The sequence below is a fragment of the Somniosus microcephalus genome, chromosome 6, assembly GCF_052327205.1.
Source record: "Somniosus microcephalus isolate GS21.2 chromosome 6, FLI_Smic_1.0, whole genome shotgun sequence".
Taxonomy (NCBI): Eukaryota; Metazoa; Chordata; class Chondrichthyes; order Squaliformes; family Somniosidae; genus Somniosus; species Somniosus microcephalus.
Window position 1 is genome coordinate 223450980 of NC_140992.1, and position 24014 is coordinate 223474993.

Below are 24014 nucleotides of genomic sequence, written 5' to 3' on the forward strand. Positions count from 1 at the left end.
AGAATAGTCATTCCACAGGCTCTACGTCAAGACATGCTCAAAAGGATTCATGAGGGACACCTCGGAATTGAAAAATGCAAAAGGAGAGCAAGAGACACTGTTTATTGGCCTGGCATAAATAAGGACATTGAGAACATGATAGGCATATGTGAGACATGTCAGAAACACCAAAACAAACAAGCAAAGGAACCAATGATAGTAGCTGACTTACCAACAGCACCATCGCAAAAGGTTGGTATGGACCTTTTTCATTTGAATGGTAAAGACTATCTAATAGTGATTGACTACTATTCTAACTATCCTGAGATGGCGCTGCTCTCAAGCAAGCAGCGTCATAATGCATGTTAAATCCATCTTCGCCAGACATGGAATTCCCAGGATTGCCGTTAGCGACAATGGTCTGTGCTTCAACTGTAAGGAGTGGCAAGAGTTTGCAGCACATTATGACTTTCAACACATCACATCCAGTCCTCTGTATGCTCAGTCGAATGGTAAGGCAGAGAAAGGTGTTCAAGTTCTCAAACAGCTACTGAAGAAAGCAACAGAAAGCAAGTCTGATCCTTATCTCGCCCTGCTGAGCTACCGAGCCTCCCCTTTAGACTGTGGTTCTTCACCTGCTGAACTCCTAATGGGTCGCAAGTTGCGCACCACGCTACCCTGCCGTGCAAAAGAAAAGCAGTGTAAGGAACTGAGACAGAGACTTCAACTGTTAAAGCTGAAACAGAAATCACACTATGACAAGTCATCCAAAACTCTGAAACCATTGACAAGGGATGATGTTGTCAGGATTGAGGATCCAGACGCATGGAACAGGAAAGCTACAGTTCTTGAGGAAGTAGGACCAAGGTCATACACTGTTAGAACTGAGGAAGGACAGATTCTCAGGAGGAACCGCCGTTCCCTCCTGAAAACACAAGAAACTATCCAAGAGCAAATCGATGACAATGCCGCAACTGAATCTTGTCACTCACCACCAGAACAATCTAACACAAACACACATACAGGCTCTCATGAAAACACATCAGACTTACCTGTGCCGAGAAGATCTACACGTGAAGTAAAAAAGCCTGATAGACTTAATTTTTGAGTACAAAGAAAACTATAATAAAAGAATGAAAAGCTTAGAGTTCATAAAGTAAAGCTTTGAAAATGTGTTGACTGTTGTGAAGATGTTTATGTCGTTATGATTGCTTGATATTGATTGATATTGATTTTGTTTAACCTCTAAGGAAGGGGGATGTAATGATCAGTAACATGTCATTCTAGAATGGTACACTAGGTGGAGCTATATGTTTAGTAGTGGTCTACCCACAAGGCAGTAGTCAAGATGGATGCCTGTACACTAGTCCAGATGGCTGAATAAATGACTAGCTCAAGCTAGCTGTTCATAATGAAAACATATTTATTTATGAACATAACACCTCTGTTCCTCTACGCTTCTCAGTGTCCTACCATTTATTGTGTATTCCCTTGCCTTGTTAGCCCTCCCCAAATGCATTACCTCACACTTCTCTGGATTGAATTCCATTTGCCACTTTTCTGCCCACCTAAGGGCCCTACCTCAACCACATGTCCAATTTTTGTATCATCTGCAAACTTCTTAATCATGCCCCCTACATTAAAGTCTAAGGAGGAAAAATTTGGTGGCACCCCTTTTGGGGCACTAATTTTAGCACCCCGAAAAAGTTAGCGCCCCTGCGTCGTAAATTCAGTAGTAGCGCCCCAAGCAGCAGGCGGGGTACTACTGGAAGCGCCACCTCCTTCTTGGGGCGCTACCAGTGAATTTCACAGCACTATGTGCAACAGCGCCACGTGCATCGGCACATAGTGCCGTGTCATTGCAGGCCTCCCTCCCCTGATTAAAGGGGCGGGGCCTAGGGCTGTGCACACCAGGGCCCTGCTGGACCACTGGGGAACATAAGAACATAAGAAATAGGAGCAGGAGTAGGCCTTACGGCCCCTTGGGCCTGCTCCGCCATTCAATAGGATCATGGCTGATCCGAACCTAGACTCACGTCCACTTCCCTGCCCTCTCCCCGTAACCCCTAATTCCCTTATCTACAAGGAAACTGTCTATCTCCATTTTAAATCTATTTAATGTTGCAGCTTCCACAGCTCTTTGGGGTAGCAAATTCCATAGATTTACTACCCTCTGAGTAAAGAAGTTTCTTCTCATCTCAGTTTTGAAAGGGCAGCCCCTTATTCTAAGATTATGCCCCCTAGTTCTAGTCTCACCCATCAGTGGAAACATCCTCACCGCATCCACCCTATCAATCCCCCTCACAATCTTATATGTTTCGATAAGATCGCCTCTCATTCTTCTGAACTCCAATGAGTAGAGGCCCAACCCACTCAACCTTTCCTCATACGTCAACCCCCTCATCTCCGGAATCAACCGAGTGAACCTTCTCTGAACCGCCTCGAGAGCAAGTATATCTTTTCTTAAATATGGAAACCAAAACTGCACACAGTATTCCAGGTGTGACCTCATCAATACCCTATATAACTGCAGCAAGACTTCCCTGTTTTTATACTCCATCCCCCTTGCAATATAAGCCAAGATTCCATTGGCCTTCCTGATCACCTGCTGCACCTGCATACTAACTTTTTGTGTTTCATGCACCAGGACCCCCAGATCCCTTTGTACTGTAGCACTTTGCAGTTTCTCTCCATTTAGATAATAACTTGCTCTTTGATTTTTTCTGCCAAAGTGCATAACCTCACACTTTCCAATATTATATTTCATCTGCCAAATCTCTGCCCACTCACTTAGCCTGTCTATGTCCTTTTGCAGGTTTTTTATGTCCTCCTCACTCACTGCTTTCCCTCCCATCTTTGTATCATCGGCAAATTTGGATATGTTGCACTCGGTCCCTTCCTCCAAATCATTAATATAGATTGTAAAGAGTTGGGGTCCCAGCACTGACCCCTGCAGAACACCACTAGTTACTGATTGCCAGCCCGAGAACGAACCATTTATCCCAACTCTTTGTTTTCTGTTAGATAGCCAATCTTCCACCCATGCCAGTATATTACCCCCAATCCTGTGATTTTTTTATCTTGATCAGTAATCTTTTGTGTGGCACCTTGTCAAATGCCTTTTCAAAGTCCAAATACACTACATCCACTGGTTCCCCTTTATCCACCCTGTATGTTACGTCCTCAAAGAATTCAAGCAAATTTGTCAAACATGACTTCCCCTTCATAAAACCATGCTGACTCTGTCCTATGAAATTATGTTTATCCAAATGCTCTGTTACTGTTTCCTTAATAATGGACTCCAACATTTTATCAACCACAGATGTTAGGCTAACTGGTCTATAGTTTCCAGCTTTTTGTCTACTTCCCTTCTTAAATAAGGGTGTTACATTACCAGTTTTCCAATCTGCCGGGACCTTTCCTGAGTCCAGGGAGTTTTGGAAAATAATCACCAATGCATCCACAATCCCTACCGCTACTTCTCTCAAGACCCTAGGATGTAGGCCATCTGGTCCAGGGGATTTATCCGCCTTAAGTCCCATTACTTTACCGAGTTCCACCTCCTTAGTGATTTTAATCGTGTTTAGCTCCTCCCCCCCATTGCCCCCTGTTTGTCCAGTGTTGGGATATTTTTAGTGTCCTCTACTGTAAAGACTGATACAAAATATTTGTTCAGCGTCTTTGCCATCTCCATGTTCCCCGGTCCCATCCTCTAAGGGACCAACGTTCACTTTAGCCACCCTTTTTCTTTTTATATAGCTGTAGAAACTCTTGCTATCTGTTTTTATATTTTTTGCTAGTTTACTTTCATAATCTATCTTCCCTTTCTTAATTAATCTTTTAGTTATTCTTTGCTGGTTTTTAAATGCTTCCCAATCTTCTATCCTCCCACTAGATTTGGCTACTTTACATGCCCTTGTTTTCAGTCGGATACTATCCTTTATTACTTTACTAAGCCACGGAGTGGGGTGCTGTGAAAACAGCCCGGCACTCAAGAGGAGTGCCGGGCTGAGCGATCGCAGCCAGCACCCCAAAGGAAAAAGGGGAAGGGGGCAGGTGCTGGCAATCGTCCAAAAAAAATGGCCGCCTGACATCTGCCCTTTAAGTAGTGCCGCCGTGGCTGCAAAAACACCTTCTTCTCTTCTCTTCTTAGGTGGTCCCTCGGAACCGAGCATGACTTGCTTCCACATTAAAAATGAGTTCTCAGGTGACTGATGAGTCCAATGCAGGAGCTACAGTCTCTGTCACAGGTGGGGCAGACAGTGGTTGAAGGGGCGGGTGGGTGGGGTGCTTGGGTTGACATGCGCTCCTTGCGCTGCCTGCGCTTGGCTTCCGCTTGCTCCCGGCGAAGAGACTCGAGTTGTTCGACGCCTTCGCGGATGCTTCTCCTCCACTTTGTGCGGCCTTGGGCCAAGGATTCCCAGGTGTCAGTGGGGATGTTGCACTTTTTCAAAAACACCACCCTGGCCCTGTTGGACATATCGTCCGGCGATAGGTCAGGGGGCGCCACCCAAGGTTGCAGCCAGGGCGTGTGCGGGGCGCTGTGCACACCGATGACACCATCACCGGCGGTGCATTGCTGCGGGGCACTACCGGCCACCGCCACCACCGCCACTACCTCCCACTGAATTTCACGGCAGATGTTAGCGGCATTGTGCCTGGGTGCTAGTGTGAAGGAATAAGCCATATAACCTATTTAGAAAAATACACCATCTTATGAAAGAATTCTGGCCTTATTAAAACATGACAAACTGGGTTTGGAAATTTAGAAACCAAACTGTGAAATAGCTGTGAAAGCATTCTGGCTATTGAGATAAGATAGTTGCTGACCCTGAATAAATAATCTTATTGAAACAGAAGGTGAATGGCTCTGACAAGCTGACCTTTTGGAAACAAAACAATGGTTCACCCTGGATAAGGTGTTCTAATTTAAACTTCGTAAGGATGGCACATAAGATAAGGAACATCTGCCTTTGTAAAGATGACATAAAGTAAGGAACACCTGCCGTCACACCATTTTTATATGGTAAACTTAGAACACCTAGAGACGAGACAAGATTATGTAATGCTACCAGCTGATGTGGCAGTAAGAATTGCAGAGGTCGGCAGAAAGATGACTAGGGATAATTAACTTGCATCAGCAGAAAACCTTAAAGGAGATACCACTGGAAAAGGGTATAAATATTGAACTCTCAAATGGGATAGGAGACTCGCTTTAATCGGGCAAAGTGATTCTCAGCTTCAGAGGTGGCTCTGTAGTCTACCGCTCTTCATACCTCGAGGATCAAAGGTATTTGATATTGCTGGATATCCTGTATAGAAAACTTTAAGAAGTGTAATATTGTAGCGAAGTTAAGATTTAAAAGTAAGATTCTCTGTTAAAAAGATAGTGGCCTAGAAATTCGCTATCGCCGCGTCAGGTCTTTAGCGCCCGAAATTTAGCGCTCGCCCAGATTCCCGTAGCGCCCGCCTGAAATTCAGTTGCAGCGACCCAAGACGGAGGCGGGCGCTATTGCAGGGTTTGGCCGCCTCGCTTGGGGCGCTGAAAGTCAGTTTCAGGCGTCCAGCTGCCGCTGCGCCACCCGATGCGGTGCGGCAGGCTGGGGTACTGCAGGCCTCCTCCTTCTCTTAAGGAGGAGCTGCCTGCAGCCGTGAGATCGCCGCTGGATTCCCCCGGCAAATGAGCCCGGCACCACGGAGAAGTGCCGGGCTCGCGGGGGTCAGACACCAATGCCGCGGGGGGGTGGTGTGGGAGTCCGGGGAGGAAAGAGCGGCCAATCGGCCGCCGGGAAAGCGGCCGGCCGCCCCTCCACCTTTATGCGCCAGCCTCGCGGAGCTGCAAGGCCCCGTTTTTCAAACGCTGTTTGCGGCCGCTACGGGCGAGGCGGCCGCAACTGAATTTGGCAGTCGGCACGGAATCGCATTGGAACCGGGGTGCTGCGCACACCGATGACGTCATCGGTGCCGGTGCAGCACTACCGGCTAACGCCGATGTTAGGGACCAACTGAATTTCGGGCACTAAAAAACTTCCGGCGCAAACCACTCTTTAGCCAATAAGTGGGCGCAAACGCGACTGAATTTCTAGGCCAGTATGTTTACTCTTTTTAGAACTGTTAAAGTTGCGATTGACTGATTCACCAACTGTAAATTGCATGTCAGTTCTTTAATAAATCTATATCTTTTTAGCATTGTCTCACATAAGACTTCTCTATCAAAAACTCGCAAATTCAATCTCTGTACACTCTTTGGTGAGGTGTTGCAGAATTCTGAGGGAGTTTTCCAGACCCTCATAATATCCTGGCGTTTACAGTCTAGCTAAACTTATTAAAAGCGCTATCTGGAGGACGGTAACATTCTCGGGTTGTTCCTTTCCTTTAGGGAGAGATAGCCTGGACCTTTAGACCCAATTAAGCATCTTTAGGATTCGGCTACCTCAAACTTTAGTTGAAAGTGAAAATCTGAGAAATAAGCCTGATCCGGGGTAGCCCTAAAGGAGCTAGGACTAGTAAATATCCCTTCACTAGGAGATTTGCGCCATGGTAGCGGTGCTACCGAGAGGCACAAATCAATCCAATTTTCCCCCCGAAATCATTGATATATACCACAAAAAGCAAGTGACCTAGTACTGAGCCCTGCAGAACCCCACTGGAAACAGCCTTCCAGTCACAAAAACACCTGTCGACCTTTGCTTCCTGCCACTGAGCCAATTTTGGATCCAACTTGCCACTTTCCCTGGATCCCATGGGCTTCTGACCAGTCTCCCATGTTATTCATCTCCAGCTCCTTTTTAATTAATTCTTTGGTTGTTTTTGCAAAAAAGGAACTTGGGCATAAAGTGTCAATGCTCGGGAATTAAATATTTTTCCCATTTTTTTTTTTACTTAGTATCAGCATCAAGCACTTCCCAGGTCTTGTGTAGCCTAGTTTAACAGAACCAATGAAGTTCCCTATACACACTTAACAAAAATGACCTAACAATAACATCAGAAAACATGAGTGCAGAATTTCTTCTCCTACACCAGCTATGCTCAGCACCTCGCGAATTCTATCTAAAGTGCTGATTATGAGTAGTTTTGTGGAATGGAATTGCACTTCCCAGGAATTGTGTTAAAACAACTCAAGATTGTTTCATCTTCAGACATTTATGCAAAGTGTGGAGAGAAAACTTTTATCTCATCTGTTTAGGTTCGATTTGAAAAGAATTCCCAGCGATAAAATGGACAATCCAGGAATTCTCTATCTCAAGTCAATCCCTATAAGAATTGTTGGAGCCACAATGAAATGAATTGTTAAACATTGTATGCCAAACAACTTGATCCCTTGTTTTTAGCTGTAACCAACATTTATGGCTATTACTAAATTCAACAATTATTCATAGCCTTGTCCAGTTGCTCTTGTTCCACTGTTATTATTTAGATATTGCTTGCCAGGCATTTAAAATTAAACATTCTTTTACAAACATTCAGCTCTAAATATATATCATTGGCTTTTTAGTTTATCTTAATTTTGGCATTAAGTACTGCAAATAGCAATATTTCACAGTCTCACAGGGTTGCAATTAGATTTCTTTTTAACTGGATTCAGTTAGGAACAAAAATAGCAAGATGACAATACCATAAATTACATATTAGAATACTTTGTTCTTTGAGATTTATACCACATTACAACAGGCCTGGAAATGTTGCGACAGATCATCTCTTGAAGATTATGACTTAAGCCACACGATATACTTCTACATTGTAAAACAGGCCATTTTCACTGGAGGCAGTAAAGGGGTAGTTTTAAGATTCACACCTATGCAATTATTAATGCTACAAACTTTTGTGTGAATGTTATTTGGTGGCAAACAGATACAATAGTTGCTTAAATAATGCACCCAATAAAATAATCAATTTTAATGTATATTTTTCTTCCCACTAACATTGTCCTCAAATAATGAAAATTGTTTTAATTGACTCTAAATGTATTTTTAACAGTTTTATGGAATTCAGAAAGTCTTCACACTTTCTTGAGTTATGGTACATTACAAGTTATGTTCCAAGGCGATTGCAGATTCATATATTGGGGGTCTTACATAGTCCTGTACAGTTCAGTAACTCTACTTACCGAGGGTTGACAGGGTCAGTGTCTTTCTTTGGGAATTCGGGGTGGGGAGGGGGGGGAGAGGGGTTAGACCAAGCAAGGTGGATTGTCAGGAAATACATTGTATATGGGTGCAGGTAAGGCTTAGACATTGAGTAGTCTCTGGGTGAGTTGATGTGGGTATTGTTGGAGCTGGGATCTCATCAATCGGAGCCCAAATATATAAAGATTTATGAGGTGTTCCTAAACCAACATTTTTATGCATTATCGCGTGATATTTTTGTAATGAGTGCTTTTACATTTATATTTCACTGTTGTCTAGTTCATGGCTGTCTTTGCGATTGTAGACAGCATTGGATGACATCAGGCAGGGATACACAACAACTCATTTCCACAGACAAGCCAACAATGCAAAAACTTTCTACTTCAAAAAAAATTAACAGTGCTTAAAAACTGACAACTCAAAAAACAACTAACAACTGAAAAACAATCCTGGATAATGGTCTATGGATAAGACAACTGTTTTAAGGTGACTGAATACATTATATTCCTTGGGAAAAAAATTCGGTTGGTTTGCGCCTCCCGTTAGCACCTTAAGAGGGCGCAAATGGGGCACAAAGCAACTCGCGCCCGTGCGTGGCGATGTTTGCGCCGCTCACAAAATTAACTCGACATTTTGCGGCGGCGCTAAACAATACCGCCACAATCTCCTGCGCCGGCAGATCGTGACGTCAGTCGAGGTTGCAACGCCCCGGTAGTGCCCCGGACCGGATATTGGGTGGTGCCCCCTGTCTTACTGCCTGCCGTTAGCAATGACAGGTTGAGGGGAGCGTTTTGCAGTCAGGAAGGGACTGGGGGAGCGCTATTTAAAGGCAACCGCTTCCTGCCTTTTTTTGTCGGCGAAATTTTTGCACCACGCATTCTGAGTGAGAGAGAGAGACTGCAGGAGATATTCAAAGCTGTGTTGAGGAGTTTTAGGTACTGAGCAGCACTTTGCAGGTTCTTTCTGATTTGATCTTCCTTGCATCGATTTAGAAGAGAATATGGGGGCTGCACTCTGAGCTCTTTCCCTGGGCCTCTCCATTGTTCTTTCCAACAGATTTGATGTACAGGTCTCTACAGGCTGAGATTCAAGGCTGCAATGAGTAGGGTGTGGATGGAGAGCAAGATCGACCCTCCCCTTTAAGAACTGGCCGGCGCCAGTGTGTCTGTGTTCCATTGCTGACTGACATCACATGAGCTTCGCCAGCGCTCTGAGGTAGCGCCTCGCTCCTCGGCCTTTGCGCCTTAAGACAGGTGTGTAGCACCTAATTTAGCGCTCCAATCACCTCCAGGGGCGATAAAAGCCAAGTTTGCAGTCGCAGGCGATAATTAGCGCCCCAAATGGGGTGATACTGAATTTCTGCCCCCTTTTCTATTACATAGGATTTGAGGATTTTGATCAATGGTTTGGGGATTGCATTGTTCATTTTTGTTGTGAGAACTGAAGCCCAATACTCTTGGCCATAAAAATTTGTTCCAAAGTGTGATGGTTGTCTCTGACACTGATGTCAAAGATCATTGCCATTCCCTCCATTTTGCCTAGAGCAGCAGTCAAGTGCTGATGGTCAACATATCTGTCCCTTTCCTAATTGCACATCACACTATAGGGGAGATTTTGCAGTGGCTATGATGGCGTCATCATACCGCCTTCGAAATTGACCGCAAGTTTGGAATTTTCGCATGCGCTTGCGCAAGCGCTTAATCCCAAACATGCAATCTGTCAAGGTATGCCTTGACCCGCACCGATGGGGAAATACTCATTGCTGGCTAATTGCCCACCAACTGCCCAGCAATTACGTCCAAAAAATTTTACGGTTAATGAAAGCAGGCGCAGGAGTCTGTTTCACCGCGAAAGGAACCCATTTGTATTGAACATTGAGAGCAAGCAGCGGATATAGTTGTAAGCTATACAACCTTTACCCTAAAACGTGCAAAATCTGCAATTTGTTCAGTAAGTTTAAATAAAATTGAAATGATACTGTTAGCAGAAAACCACCCACAGAATCAAACTACTTGCAGTGAACACATACTGCTTTTATTAGTATTCTGCACCAACAAGCATTATCATATTCCAGCATCTCACGTACTGTTTGTAAATGATACGGAGCCGTGGCAGACCAGGGGCTTTAACGTACACATGAAATGTTTAATTACAGTTATTGCACAAATAACAAATACCCACACATTTTATAAAACTTTGGCGCATATTTTCCAATCCCTACGGGTGTGTACGAGCTGTGTACACACCCGTAGGGGCCTCGCAAGTGCCGGTTTCAGGCATGCAAAGCACATGCACTAAAAACCGGCACTTCCGATCTGTCAAGAATTCTCTTAACAGATCGGACGCCTGTCCTGGAGAAGGGCCTCTGGGGTGGAGAGTTCCGCTTTCTGCAGAACCTCCGCCCGCTGAAAACCCTTAGAAATCTTGCGCCTGGTAAAAGCAGGCATAAGGCCTGCTTTTACCAGCATAAGAGTTTAAAAAAGTGAAAAAATTAAAAAAATTTCACTCATTTATAATTTTAATACTTTTTAAAAAAGTTCATTTTAGCCCCGTAAAAAACGTTAATTATTTTTTTCAAAAAATTAAATTTTTGTTTAAAATATTAAATTTAATGTAATTTTAACTAATTTTAAATACATGATTGAAAAAGAAATTTGTTTAATGCTTTACTGTGTTTTTTGAGTGATCCCCATTTTGACGGGTCTAAGCTGAGAGACCTGTCAAAACTGTGAAGGGGGATTCCCTTCTTCCATTGGTTCCCCATGGCCCACGTGATCCCAGGGACGTTTGCGAACTACCTGCGCCCCTGGAATACCTGGGCCTCTGCGCGCGTGCACCAGCAGAGGCCCAGGATCAGAAATTTCCAGACATCCGGAGCCAGCAGGTAATTTTTTCCAGATTGGAGGCATCCGCACGCAGGAAGCCTCCGATCGGAAAATCAGGGCCTATATATAAATATCTATGTGCTAGAAAGCAGACATTGTGACGAGTGCATTATACATAGCTGCAGGTGAATTTCATATGGAGTAGGTGTGAAAACACAACTATTTTTTGGTTTAGTTGGCAAATGTTACAATACTAAATAAACACAAGTCCCCTTTTCTGCACCCACCCTCACCGAAGTATGTTCTGTCTCCGAAAACCTAGCGGGAGTTTTATGGCTCTGACCATATACAGATGCTGCATTTCAAAAATCAACATGTTGGTATTTTGCTACATAATTTTAACAAAATGCTGATATAGGAAATATGTCAAAGTACCAGTTAAATTTAAAGTTTTTAAAAAGTTTTAAAATGTTTTTAAAAGGTTTTAAAATGTAATTTCAATGCAAGAAACTGATTAAAAGTTTCTGTGGGCTTAGTTTTGACATATTTTGTGGGCGTGTCTTCCCTTATGCATAGGCTGTACGCTGCGCTCCTGGCCTTCGTGATATAATACGCTGCGCACAACTCTGCAGCGCTGAACAGCAAGTCTACATGTGCGGCCTCGCACACGGTAAGTTTGTATTTTTTTGGAGCTCGGCAGCGTACTCCTTAGCTACGCTGCTGACCACCATTTTTGGGCCTATATTTCACGTCAATTTCTGTTATGTATCTCCCTTTGATACATTTACATCACATAGTCTCTCAAGTACAAAAGGTACAAAAAGGAAAAATTTACAGGGCTATGGGGAAATAGTAGGGGGGGTGGGACATTAGTCGCTCTTTCAGAGAGTAGGCACGATGGGCTGAATGGCCTTCTACTGTGCTCTATGATTTTATAATTCTATAAGTATAAGTTACAGTCTCCCCAGTACATCTGCCCATGAACACATGAAGTACTTGGACACTCCTGGCTGCTATTTCATCACAAGCCAGCACAGAAGCCACCTGATTGGGTTGCTGCTCATTAGCTCAATTTCTGTGCATGCACAGATGATATTCCTGCAACATTCTGGGATGACCTCGGAGCAATGACCAGGTAGTGCAGCCCACGTTGATTTTTTTCAATAAATTCAATACAAGAAGCACCAACAGTTGGCATGTCTGGAACTGCAGGATTTTTATACCTGCCAATAATTATGTTTTTCCCCAGGTCCCGGTTCTTTTTGAGGAACTTAGTTGTGTCCATGTCTGTAAAACAAGGAGATGTGCAGCTGTCTTAGAAGAGAGACAGCTGCTATATTTGACCTTTTCACTTCAAGTGGCCAAGGACAAATGTCAATGAATGTCAGGTAGCAGTCAAACAGCGAATGTAGACGTACAGAAGATATGAGGGACATTTCTTTTTAAAACTGGCTATTTGAAACAACCTAAACTGTGTACCTGCCAACAGCTGCCAGCAGTAATTTGATCATTTCTGGCTCCTCACCTGCCGAGCCAGTGCAGGATCCGCATGGCCGTGCACACGCACAAGTTCAGCATGAGCGGCATTCTGGGCTGGCCATGGAAGGCGGGCCAGGTTGGTCTGGAAACGTTAATTTTCATCAGCAAAGGATACGCAGACACAAACTGGTGGTGTTTGGAGTAAATGTTTCATCAGTTAGTGAGTCTCATGTGCAGCACGTAACTTTATCTTAACTGCAAAATCAGGTCTCTATTTTCCTTTCATGTTTGATAAGCAAATGTTGCTTGTATATGTGCAAATGTATTTTTGCGTGTGTGCAAGTACTAATGTTTTGTGCACAATTTTCTTCAATTATGTTTTTTCGTGCACAAAGTCATTGTGTAGAACCATTCATGTGCCTTAAAAATCCATTAGTTAGAAGCACAACTAACGACACTTGGACAAAAGACCCACCATTGTGATATCACTCTTAGCCCTCGACAGGAAACTCAGCCTCTTGGTCCCACAGTAAAGTTGAGCATGGTTACCATGGAAATTTCTACATCCACTTTGCAACAGCAGAGGACAACACCTACCTATCAAGTAAGAATCCTATAAATTTCTCACCCAGTACAGAAATTCAGGCTGCCCCAATGGCTCAGCAGATTTAGCCAGTGAGTAGCTCGGCCCTACTGACCCAATTTCCATCACCCCTCTTCACTGAGTTAACTGATCTCAGAAAGGGCAGCAATGGGGCAATACAATTGGTGTCAGTGCCTGTGGATTAGCAATGTGCAAAATAAATCATTCAGGGTTCTTGCTCCTGATTGCTATTCATGAAGCCCTGCTGCAAGTGCACATGTCTGAATGTCAGCTGGGGAATGAATTGGGCTTGGATTATCATGCCCACCATGGTCAGATAGGCTGCTGCCATTCACTGTCTATCAAGCAAGGAGTTAACATCTTCAGAAGAGAAGGATGGAGAAGAGGAAAATTGATGATTAAAAAACTGAAAATAAAATTAATAATTGTAGAGAACAGCAAGGCTTAGATTCTCCCCATTCATAATAAACAGATAGAATCTGAGACAAAATACCTAAATTCCTCCTTTTTCATAATATTGGAAGGAGGCAGTTTATTAAAATGACCCTTTATCAATAACAAATAGTGCAATTTCAAATTCCATAAGTGGTGAAGCTACTTTATTTGAAACCTGACTGTGCAATAATGATCCCACACTGCATATTATGTTTGACAAGCATCTAATAAAACTAGTATAACTGACAGAAACAGTCACATCAATTGACCATTTGGGTTAGAAATGCGTTATAGCCAAGCAATGGGTGGTGTCAATAGAAAAGTTGGAGAATTAGCGCCAGGCGCAAATGCTTTAGACTGCGCACAAAATTCCCCATAGCCTTGCAATTTTTTTCCTTCACATACTTATCCAACTCCCTTTTGAAAGATTAAATTGAGTCTGTCTCCACCACCCTTTCAGGCGGTGCAATGGGAGGCGCTAAGGGGACGAATTTTTTCCCCTTTGGGTTTGATTGGAACAAATCTGTATGAAGCAACTGGTGTTGTACCTACACCAGTCACAACCCTCTGGACCAAGGAGCTGAGCACCCATCTCCTCCGTAGGCATGTCAACTTTTTGGCCTTGGAGCTAATCAAGGGTACACTATATTTGCACAGTGTCTAATGTCCAATTGTTTTTCTTGTACTGTTCCCAGCCATATGAACTTCAGGCTTTTACAAACCAGCTTTTCTGCTGCAGCAAAGTTGAAAATGCTTAATTGCAACACTGAAATCTGTACTAAACAAAGATCGATGCCACTGGTCTCAGAGCGGATTGAACTGGAGCTGCTGACCTGAAGCTCCCAGAGTAATTGCAGCTTTGCTGCAGTTTGGGTTCAAAATTCCACAGTGGAGCAAGAGCACACCTGGAATTTTGCCACTACAAACAACAACAGCCTGCATTTTTATAGCACCTTTAATATAGTAAAATGTCCCAAGGCGCTTCACAGGAACATAATCAGACAAAGATTGATGCCAAGCCAAAGAAGAAGATATTAGGAGGGTTACTAAAAGCTTGGTCAAAGAGGCAGGTTTTAAGGAGCGCCTTAAATGAGGAGAGAGAGGTGACAAGGTGGAGAGGTTTAGGAAGGGAGTTCCGGAGCTTAGGAACTGGGCGGCTGAAGGCACAACCGCCAATGGTGGGGCAAAGGGAGTAGGGAATGCACAAGAGGCCAAAGTTGGAGGAACGCACAGTGCGTGGAGGGTTGTAGGGCTGGAGGAGGTTACAGAGATAGGGAGGGGCGAGGCCATGGAAGAATTTGAACACAAAGATGAGAATTTTAAAATCGAGGCATTGGTGAACCGGGAGCCAATGCAGATCAGTGAGCACAGGGACAATGAATGAACGGGACTTGGTGCGAGTTAGGATACGGGCAGCAGAGTTTTGGATGAGTTTGTTTATGGAGAGTGGAAAATGGGAGGCCGGCCAGGAGAATGTTGGAATAGTCAAGTCTAGAGGTAACAAAAGTATGGACGAGGGTTTCCGTAATGGATGGGCTGAGCAAAGGAGGTAAAATGGGAAATCTAACAAAAAAATGAATGAAATAATTGGATGTTCAGCCGAGAGATGATAAATGAAATATTTGTCACCACTGGTAAATTTTACAAATTGTTCTCTGCACATGCATTCTACGCACTGTGATGTCATCACACATACGTAACAACAACAACAACAGGGTTTTATATGATTTGAAAACCAGGAAGATTGGTGGTTGGACATAACCAGTTTACATTGACATTCCAAACCCAATGAACTCTGTTTGCTTTTGCAGCATACGCATCCTTAGAGGTACAATTTTAAGCAATTGATATTCCTTCTGAAACTCACAGTACCTCTTTTGCCCAGAGTGTCTTCTTGGCACCAGTTTCACCTCCATATTATTACAATGCTGCTTTCCCTGGGCTTCCTTTGTTCACCATTTCCCCTTGTAATATGTCCGCATACAACAGTGGCCACTTATATACATTCACCTTATTTATTTACATATCTATTATATCAAGATTTGCATGCGAATACCAATTGTTGTGCACAATGTATTATGTATGTATGTAATAACAACTTTCCCAAAATGTGGGAAAAATCACATTATATGGTCACTTAATTTTACAAACAAAGTTATTTAAAAAAAATAAACTTATTGCTGGATATTCTGCAGGTTAAACACTGTTGATTCCTTCATTTAGTAGTGAAAATGCATTTGTAATTTATAGCGCCTAAGTTGTTGTGATGCCAAAAAAGATGCAAGCCATTTAAAGCTGTCAAAATACATGCTGAAAGATTTGACTACCTACAATAGAATAAATTATATGAAACTGCACTACAGTCAATGCAGAAAAATGTTTATTCCACATTAACCAGGTACAAAAACAGCTCCATTGCAAAAATCAAAGTGCAGCAATTACATAATTCATTTATCACCATAAAGTTACACCAATGCGGGAAGCATGCTGGCATAGTTATGGTCTGCAAACGTACTGACAGGCAGAACATGCATTTGGCAATGAAGTAGTAATAAAGGTAGCAACCATCATTGGTGATTTAGAACTTTTCCGAGTCAAAATATTCATTCTCATCAATACTCCCATTCTCGTTGAAGTTTATTTATCTGATTTATGCAAATTAGCAATGTTGTGTATTATTTTACACAGCTGCGTCTTCATAAATTCTTTCTTCATTAATTATTTTTATTCAAATAAGGAAGTAATTCAAAATGCGCATAATTTTCTCTCTAAAACTGGTGTGACCATTTTTTGTGAACCATGTAATTAATTAGAATGTAAGGGGAAAATATTCGGTAGCTTAACACCTCCTGGTAGTGCCTGCAGATGGTGGTAATGGGGCGCTGATGCCATAGCACCGGAGCAAGGCGAATCCAGTGCCGCACGGCAAACCCGTCCCCCCTGCACCCCGTTGCACTGACAGTATGAGGTACCGCCAGGGACTTCAACACCAAGCAGATCATGCCGTCGGCGTCACTGGGCGCCCGATCTGGAAAATTCATTATCGCCACTTACCTTAGCACCTGAACTAGACAGCAGCAGGGAGAGCTGGTGTGCAGCTGCAGGACGCCGGCTCCAGAGACGTTATTTAAAGGCATCAGCATTAATCATTTGCAGCTGTCAGGGCAGGTTAGTTTCATGGTTTCTTGTCAGTTCTACCCAGTGGAACAGTTTGTATGAGTAATTTCAAGCTTCTTTTGTATCAGCAGTCTTCTGGCAAGTGCAAAGTAGCTACATTTATTGCTCAAAGATTCAAACTGCTACACTTGGCAACATTAATAGGGGCTGTACTGGCATGCCACCTCGCCCTCCAGGATCTACGGTGGAGGGAGCATAGGCAGCGAGAAATATGGGAACATGTGCGCAGATAGATGAGGAGGGACATCAGGGCACTCACCAGGAGGCTTTACCCTCTGAGGATAGTCCAACAGCACATCTCCTACTTTCAATTAAGCGAGGAGCAGAGTATTAGACAGTTCCATATCACTAAGGTGGTGGTCACAGAATTCTGCCACCTTCTCCAAACAGACCTCCAGCCTCACACCAGGATGACATAAACCCCTGATCCCTATTGCTCACCACATGCCCATCATACCATCCCAGTGTCATGCCATATCACAGTATCCTCTTGGGTGCAAAGGTGAAATGAGAGAGACCACAAAATATTGCAAATTCCATTAATAAATTTATGCTTAAACATATCACACTTATCACATTCATTCTAATAACTAATGACTCTTGTGCCTACCATAGTTGAATAGCTGTCATTGTGTGCAAGGCGTGAGATGATGGTGTTGGTAGGTAGAGATTGTTGGTGGGTGAGTGCTGGGATTGTGGTGCTATGTGCAGTATGTGAAGCTTATGGTACAGATGGTGGTATGTAGCATTTGTTGAAGCATTCAATCACCCTGACCACCCGACTGAGGTGGATCTGCCATGAGCACACCTGCTTCAGTCCTCCGGCTCCTTCTTGTTGTGCTTCTCCTTGCTGAGGCAGCTGTACAGCCAACAATGCTGAGAATGAGGTGCTGCAGTTGAAGGGTTAATTACAGCCCTAGCCCTTTTGGGCTATTCCAGATCAGGCGTATTCCCCAGACGTTCACCCTCAACTTAAGTTAGAGATAGCCGAATTCCATAAGATGCTTAAATTGGTCTAAATGTTCAGGCTATCTCTCCCTAAAGGAAAGGAACAACTAAAGATGTTACCGTCCTCCGGATAGTACTTTTAATAAGTTGAACTAGACTGTAACCTTCCGGATATTATAAAGGTCCGGAATACCCCACAGAATTCTGCAACTCCTTACAAAAGAGTGTACAGAATTTGTGGGTTCGTGAGTCTATACAGATTCACTCTTTGAAGCAATTCTAAAAATATATAGTTTTATTTAAGTTTCAGTTAACATCTGTTGAATCAGTTGCAACATTAACAATTCAAAGTACAATTAGCTTACATTTCTTATTTCTCAGAGATCCTTATTCTCCAATCTTTACTTCGTTATATTTCTTATTTCTAAATCCGGAACATTTCTTATTTCTTATTACTAAATCCAGAACATCCACCAAAAATCAATACTTTAACATCCCGAGACTCATAGTTAAAAACTTACAGAGATGCCTCTGGAAGGTTGAGAAATGCCCTGCCCGTTCAGCGAATTCTGACGTTCTGTTAAAAAGGTCTTATTTTTATACCCTTTTGGCATTGGTTTCTTCTTTGATGTTCTCTGCTGATGTCAGCTAATTGTCTTTATCGATACCTCTGTTTGAATGCTTCCTTTGAATGTTTTCTATGTTACTATCAATTCAACTATTGCATGCATAATTATTTCTCTACTTTTAGGTGTTCCAAAAACCATCATAAAAACAATGACAGCTATGGTTTTTGTTTGATGTCATTCTTACCGAAGATTCTTCATTCATTTCTTAATATTGGCTTAACTGCTTTTTAGCAGACATTTTGACTCCGTTCTGCTTCAAGTTTAATACAAACACAATGCAATTGCTTGGTGTCATCTATTGAAGTTATGTCTTCAAAGTCTTGTTGGTATGGTTTTTACTATACGTAAATCAAAACCACTTTAACTGTGTGTTTACTTGTTTTCTAGCTATTTCAATTGGTTGCATATTTAATCGTGTTTCCTGTCATCCAAGTTTAACATAAAACTATTTGACCAGCAGATGTTTCTTTTCTTGATGTCATGTTTCAAAGGCACATGCCTCTTTTAATGTTTGTATTTCTGTTTTATCGTGTTAGTTTTTCACACTTTAAACTGTATCTCTCATTGTGTTCGTTGCAAACCATAGACCTTTCGGAACTACCAATGGTTTGCTTCAATCTTTCATTGTTTTAGAATATTTAACTAATTCCCATTTCAAAGCTTGTTTGCAACGTTGTTATCAACTGATCTTATCTCAGAAGCCTGTATTTCTGTTTACAGCCTGTTGTGTCTTTTAAACCCAATATGTCTTTTATTAATAATATTAGAAATCGGTTCATGGTATTGTGTATTTCTCTGAATCATGGCTATTCCTTCACACAGTATCAATGAACCTCCCTTTTAAATACTGGGAAAAGCCTGTGGCAATGATGAGTTGTGAACTAGGCCTTTAAGACTTGGGGGGGGAGAAATTCATTGTCACCCCGTTTGGGGGCGGTAACCTTTGAAAGCTGGGTAACTTAGCGCCAGGCGCTAATGATTCCCGGCTTTCACGAAATTGAGCATGCTCAACGTATTTCCTGGAGCGCTAAAGGATGCAGGCGGAGCATTGGTTGTGCAGTGCTGCACAATGTCCCGTGCAGCGCTGCCGCGTTCCGAGGCTCCTTCCCTCCCTTAAAGGGAAGGGCCATCGCTGCAGGCTTTGCATTGGGACCAATTAGCTGGTCCCCGACAGCGGCCGTGATTTGGCTCGATTAGCCCCATCCACTCCAGGGGCTGATCGATCGCGGCCCAGGAGAAGCAAGAAAAAAATGACCACAACCATTTGACAAATTTAGGCACTTCCCTCGGCAACCTCCCCTTTAAATTTCGCCCCCGAAGCGCCCGTCCTCACGATCAACGCCTGCTGCAGCTGCCAGTGTTGTCGCCCGACGATGCTGCAGGGGGCGAAACTGAAGTTTGCGTCTGGGGTGCAACCGGGGCGATGCGCATGGCGATAACGTCATGATCTCCGGGCGAAGGAAATTGGGGCGCAATGCCATACCACTGCCGCAAACCTCCCGCCGAATTTAACAGGAGGCGATATTCTCGCCGCGCCCGGGCGGTAAGTGCATAGCGCCCCATTATCACCCCCTGAAGGCGATAACAGGAGGGTCAAAGATACCCAATTTCTCCCCCCTTGATTTAGCACTCCAATTATTTCTTTGAGCAGTGAGAATGAATTTTGCATGCAGTCTAAAGCATTAGCACCTGGCGCTAATTCTCAAACTTTTCTAAAGATTCTGCCCATTCCTGGGCTATAATAAATTTCTAGCCAAAGTATTAGTTAACTTCCAGTCATCTGAGTGTTATAAACTATGAGCTAGAAATTTGTTATGGCCAAGAAATGGGCGGTGTCAGTAGAAAAGTTGGAGAATTAGCACCAGGCGCAAATGCTTTAGACTGCACGCAGAATTCATCCACACTGCTCAATAAAATGATTGGGGTCCTAAATCAAGTCTTAAAACCCATCTTCATTGGTGTTAGACTTAAAGGGTGGACCAATATCGGGTGCAGTCTAATCGCAACTCATCATTGCCACAGGCTTTTTTCACTGCTTAAAGGAGAGGTTCATTGATGCTGCATCAACTCATTCTCAGCATTGCTGGCTGTCCAACTGCCTCAGCAAGCAAAAGCAGAACAAGGAGCCGGAGGACTGAACCAGGTGTGGTCATGGCAGGTCCACGCGCCAAGGAGAGAGCCCGCAGATTCTCTGATGAAGCATTGGAGGTATTGGTTTTCACTGTGGAGGACGTAACTGGTAGAATAGATAAGGGAGAACCAGTGGATGTGGTGAATTTGGACTTTCAGAAGGCTTTCGATAAGGTCCCGTATAAGAGATGAGCGTGCAAAGTTAAAGCACATGGGATTGGGGGTAAGGTACTGACTTGGATAGAGAACTGGTTGGCAGACAGGAAGCAAAGAGTTGGAATAAATGGGTCTTTTTCCAAGTGGCAGGCAGTGACTAGTGGGGTACCGCAGGGATCGGTGCTAGGATCCAGCTAGTCACAATATATATTAATGATCTAGATGAGGGAACTAGATGTAATATCTCCAAGTTTGCAGATGACACAAAGCTGGGTGGGCGTGTGTGCTGTGAGGAGGATGCAGAGAAACTCCAGTATGATTTGGACAGGTTGGGTGATTGGGCAGGTGCATGGCAGATGCAGTATAATGTGGATAAATGCGAGGTTATCCACTTTGGTGGCAAAAACAGGAAGGCAGATTATTATCTGAATGGCAATAGATTGGGAAAAGGGGAAGTGCAACGAGACCTGGGTGTCCTTGTGCACCAGTCGCTGAAGGTAAGCATGCAGGTGCAGCAGGCGGTTAAGAAGGCAAATGGTATGTTGGCCTTCATAGCGAGAGGACGTATGAAGAGAGATTGGGTTGATTAGGCTTATATTCGCTAGAGTTTAGAAGAATGAGAGGGGATCTCATTGAAACATATAACATTCTAACAGGACTAGACAGACTAGATGCAGGAAGGATGTTCCCGATGGTGGGGGGAGTCCAGAACCAGGGGTCACAGTCTAAGGATAAGGGGTAAGCCATTTAGGACTGAGATGAGGAGGAATTTCTTCACCCAGAGAGTGGTGAACCTGTGGAATTCTCTACCACAGAAGGCAGTTGAGGCCAATTCATTAAATATATTCAAGAAGGAGTTAGATATATTTCTTAAGGCTAAAGGGATCAAGGGGTATGGGGAGAAAGCAGGGACAGGGTACTGAGTTTGGATGATCAGCCATGATCTCATTGAATGGTGGAGCAGGCTCAAGGGGCCGAATGGCCTACTCCTGCTCCTATCTTCTATGTTTCTATGTTTCTATGAGATGGAGGGCGGTGCTCTGCCCGGTAAGTGGCAGGAGGCGCTCACCACAAGTCTTCCGCACCATGTGGAGGGAGGTAGCGCAGTACATCTCAAGCAGCACTGTGGTCCCCAGGACCCACACACAGTGCAGGAAGAAATTTAACGACCTTACTCGGGTGGTGAGGGTGAGTGAATGCTTCTACAAATGCTACATACCACCATCTGTACAACAAACTTCACACACTGCCCAAAGCACCACATCCCGAGCACTCATCCACCAGCAATCTCCACCTACCAACACTCACACCCACATCTCACGCCTTGCACACAATGACAGCTATTCAACTATGGCAGGCACATCACCCAAACACATTGCTCCACACTCACTCACACACTATCCTCTCTCTTGCAGGCCCAGGTCGCGCACAACAGGAAGGAGCTGGAATGCACAGGCGGGGGATAAGCCGACACCCAACCACTGTCTGCGCTGGAGAATCGAGTGATGCAGATCATTGGGTGCCAGGTGGTGGGCACCGTGGCCACTGGAGACATTGACCCCCTTGGGGCCAACAACGGTATGTTCATCCATACTCCTTTTTCTCACATCCCACTTCCCCCTCACCCAAGCATTTTGCATTTTCCAGCTAATCATGCTGTAAGCATGCATTTCTCACTTCCTGCCCCACTTCCCTTGCCTGAACCCGACACTTATGCCTTTATGCTTTCAGATAATCAGCAAGCACCTGAGCAGCCTGCCCCTGAGGGCACCGTAGAGAGCGAGGTGGGAGAAGAGGAGGAGGAAGAACACACCACGTCACTGCATCTCTCACCCACAGACACCAGCTCAGATACTGGCACTACGCATTCTTTAGAGGCTAGAATAGTAGCGGGATCTGCACACTGTGAGGCACCGGGGATGAGTGGGCTGCAGCAGGGCTAGGGGGAAAGTGTAGCTCGGGGGCCAGCACCCCGCAGGGTGAGTTCGCTCGAATTCTGGGGTTTCATTCATGTGAATCGGAGTCTGATGAGCTGGTCATAGACAGCCCGTCCAGAAGGCCGATTGTCTTGCTGCCTCCTCCCTCCCTCCTGTTCCTCCTCTCCTAGTCCTCTTCCTCCTCATTCTCCGCCTTGTCCTCCTCCTTATGTGGTCCCACAATCCCTGGTGGCAAGGGCTGCACCCTCATGATGGTCAAGTTGTGGAGCATGCAGCAGACCACCACGAAATGGGACACCCGCTCTGGCGAATGCTGGAGGGCTCCTCCCGAGTGGCCAATACAGCGGAACCATTGCTTCAATAAGCCAGTGGTCTGCTCGATGATGTTCCTGGTGGCAGTATAGCTCTCATTATATGAGTACTGGGCACGAGTGTTGGGGTTGCAGTGGGGAATCTTGAGCCAGGTGCCCTCAAGCCACCCTCAAGCCTGACGTGGTGGCCGGAAGAGTGCTGGCACACTGGTCTGGCGCAGGATGAAGGTATCGTGGCTGCTGCCAGGATAGCAGGCAATGACATTAGGGTTTCGCTGTCTGTGGTCACAACCGACTGCACATTAAGTGAGTGGTAGCCTTTGCAGTTACGGAAGACCTCAGGATTGTTATGCGGTGCCTGCAAAACCACGTGGGTGCAGTCGATTGCGCCCTGCACCATGGGGAATCCCGCTTTCCTGGCAAAGCCCCATGCAAGCTTGTCCTGCTTCTCTCTGATCAGGAAGCCAATGTAATCCCTTTTCCTACTCTAGAGAGCCTCAATGACTTCCCACGATGCAGCGATGGACACTGAACTGTGAGATGTTAGCTATATCTCCTGTTGCAGACTGGAAGGATCCGGTGGTGAAGAAATTGAGGGCCACAGTGACCTTGACTGCCACTGGGAGAGCAGTGGTTGTCCTGATCTGAGGCTTGAGGTCTGATTGCAGGAGGTGGCAGAGTTCTGTGACCACCTCCTTGGTGAAGTGAAGCCTTCTAATACACTGCTCCTCACTTAATTGAAGGTAGGAGAAGTGCTCTCGGAATATCCTTGGAAGGTAAGGCCTCCTGGTGAGAGCCCTGATGGTCCTCCTCCTCCCACTGGCCATATGTTCCCGTATTTCTCGCTGCCTACGCTCCCTCCACCATAGATCCTGGAGGGTGAGGTGGCCTGCCAGTACAGCCCCCATTAATGTTGCCAAGTGTAGCAGTTTGAATCTTTGAAGAATAAATGTAGCTACTTTTTAGTTGCCAGAAGACTCCTGATACAAAAGAACCTTGAAATTACTGAATGAAACTGTTACAGTCGGTGAAACTAATCAAAAAAAACCTACTGAAATTGCACTTGCCTAACAGCAATGCACACTCACTGATGTCGTGATCTACCTGCCGTTGACGTTCCCGGCGATACCTCTTACCGGCGGCGCTATGGGCTGGCTAGATTTGGCATACGGCACTGGATTTGCCTCGCCCCGGTGATACTGGTCTAGCACCCCATTAGCACCATCTACTGGCGCTAACGGGAGGCACTAAGCGGACGAATTTTTCCCCCATTAATTG